Here is a 2,568-nt window from a genome sequence, read left to right on the forward strand (position 1 = left end):
ATATATGTATGTTCCGCTTTATTTATTTTCTTTGTTATTGCACTTAATACAAATCATATGTAATATGAAGGAGTTTGATGTAAGCATGTGTTACAAACACAAAGTTGGTTGGTTTCTTACAGTTTTTTGAGTTATGTTCCTAATGATGATTAGTATTGCATTTTCCTTTGTAAATAGCAACGAAAGTACCTAATACTTGTTACTATGTGTCATTTCTGTAACTTAAAGTGAAAATAAATGAATAGCGAAGAATTAAATTTGAAAGTAAACATTATATAATTCAAAATATGTACTATACCATGTAAAATAAAATGATGGCGTTAGTGAATTCATTACTCCACATCGCTCTTGGTTTATTTCCTTTCTCTTTCTCTCTCTCTCTATCTCCTTTTAAAATTATTTTCCAATATTCACCTGGCTCATGAAAGATGGCGAACTCCTTTACAGACATTGTCATTTGCTCTGCGTTTATCCTCCTTTCCTTCGCTCCCTTCTGTGTATGTTAAAGAGGGTCTTTCACATTCAAAGGTAGTTTAGGTGTTGTTTGCATTACTCAAGATTACCATGTAAATGCTATTTTTCTTATTCATGTTTTCAGTGGAATTCTGTTTTTGTATATTATATGACCTTAAGTGTGTATTATGAAATCTCAATCCTCTTACTTTTTAATTTAGGAGCATAGGCCGTGCTCTTACATGTTTATGTTATATGTGTATGTAATTTTTATCAATATTTCTGTATTTAAATTCAATTTGTGGTTCATATCGAGAAGTTAGGAACATCCTACCATTTTATTTATAATTGAATTAAATTAACTATATCCTGATAGTATTTATTTTTGTGTACTTCTTTCTTTTCAGTTTCGAAATTATCAATGGCTATTTTTAGTAGCAAGTGACTGTTTTCTTTTTCATGCAGAATTATTATTACTATTATTTTAATATTAGTAATTCTGCACCTCTTTGTTGAATACAGCTGTCTTCTTTTAAGTTATGTATCCCAATTTCGTCTCTATCCCCTTTCATTAGTTCAGTTTCTGTTCATATAATACACCGTTTACTTTTTTGTAATTGCTATTAGTGCTATTATCCACTCCGTCTGTTGAAAAGACTCTTTGGCTTTGGATACAGGGAGTGCTGAAAATATATAAGCTACTTTCAGATTCACAAATGACAGACAATTAGGCCACCTCCATGTATAACATCATAACTTTAGAAACCTTGTATTCACCGTAAAAGCAGATTTCACAACTGTGGGATTGTGGTTGGCAGTGGAAACTGGGACTGTGGAATAGTGGAAACGATCAACATCATGATTCATCATATTTACACCATCCTGCGGTGAAGTACATAGGCTTGAGTGTCATGGTGTGGGATGCAATGTGAAAATGTGATTTTTTTTCTTTTTGTTTCTTCAGATGGAAATATAAATGCTGCGAAATACATCGAGGTATTGCAATTACAAGATGAAATATTGCCTATTCTTTTGAAAATAACAGGTTACTTGATGCTCTCTGTGAAGAATTGTATCCCCTGTTAAAGGATTTAATCGATGACTTACAGGATACCATGACACCTTTGATTGAAGCTAGGAAGCACTAATTCTAGCGTTTGGAATGTTTCAGTCTGTTCACTGGTACATGGAAATGGCCAAAGGCTTCTTTTTCGGGTGTCTTATTTGCTTACATCAGGGTAGCGTATATTGCTTTTTCTATACATTTGAATTCAGTTATAACCAAGATAACTCTATAAGAAAATGGGGTCATACTCTATCAAGTGATCTTCGACGCCGTGACGTTCAGTGGCGACAACACAACCGGGAGATTCGCATCGCAGTATTTGGCAAACGTGTTTGATACATAGTTTTTGCGAAAGACGTTTCCTATGGCAACAGTATGGCAGATTTTTTTAATCTTCTGCAATTCTATAGGGTAGGGGAGGGAATACAATAGTACACAGATTGCGGATGAAAGAATCTTATTGGGGTAAATAAAAATTATTTTTAATTTCATAACTTAATAATATTAATTTATTTCACCATATTGCAATGACTTGTTTGGTGGAGTCTAAATGATAAGTCCGGGACTTGAACCCTACACCGTTTGTTACAAAATAGTTTTATAAATCTACAAAGTTCTTGTAAGTATTTCAAAGTACATAAAATGTATTTCCAGTGTAGAAAAGATCTTCGGAACACAAGGTGGCCTCTAGTTTGAAGGTTACATGTCTTACAAGGTACATTCGCGAAGTGTCTCCTCGGGATTTGTGTAATATTGATTCAAATGCGAAGTTCTCCGCACTCCAATGTGTATTGTACTAGTTTTAGCGGCCCATACGGGTAATATGCATATTTATGGGACCTTCATATATCCGAAATTCAATCATATGCTACTATAACTCTCGGACACAAAATTGCTTTTAGTTTCTTTATATGTAACTGGACATGAATGTAGGCATATGCAAAAAAAAAAAAAATTGGATCAAGTACTGCTTCTCTGACACATGTTACCCACCCTGGTCGCCACCTTGGTTCCGCCGTATTGGATTCCACTTTCGGTTTTTCAAATGA

The 2,568-nt window shown here is 34.0% G+C and overlaps 1 protein-coding gene across 1 annotated transcript in view; it reads left to right on the forward strand.

Annotated features, from left to right (window-relative positions):
- LOC145663675 (protein Son-like) overlaps positions 1-340 on the forward strand; it is a 33,920-nt gene extending 33,580 nt beyond the window's left edge. The window contains exon 6 of the mRNA XM_081729773.1: positions 1-340. This exon is cut by the window's left edge and continues 581 nt beyond it. The gene's annotated coding sequence lies outside the window, so the exon portion shown is untranslated.
- The last annotated feature ends 2,228 nt before the right edge of the window (positions 341-2,568 follow it).

This window comes from Thermobia domestica, chromosome 1 (genome assembly GCF_964235325.1).
Source record: "Thermobia domestica chromosome 1, izTheDome1.hap1.1, whole genome shotgun sequence".
Taxonomy (NCBI): domain Eukaryota; kingdom Metazoa; phylum Arthropoda; class Insecta; order Zygentoma; family Lepismatidae; genus Thermobia; species Thermobia domestica.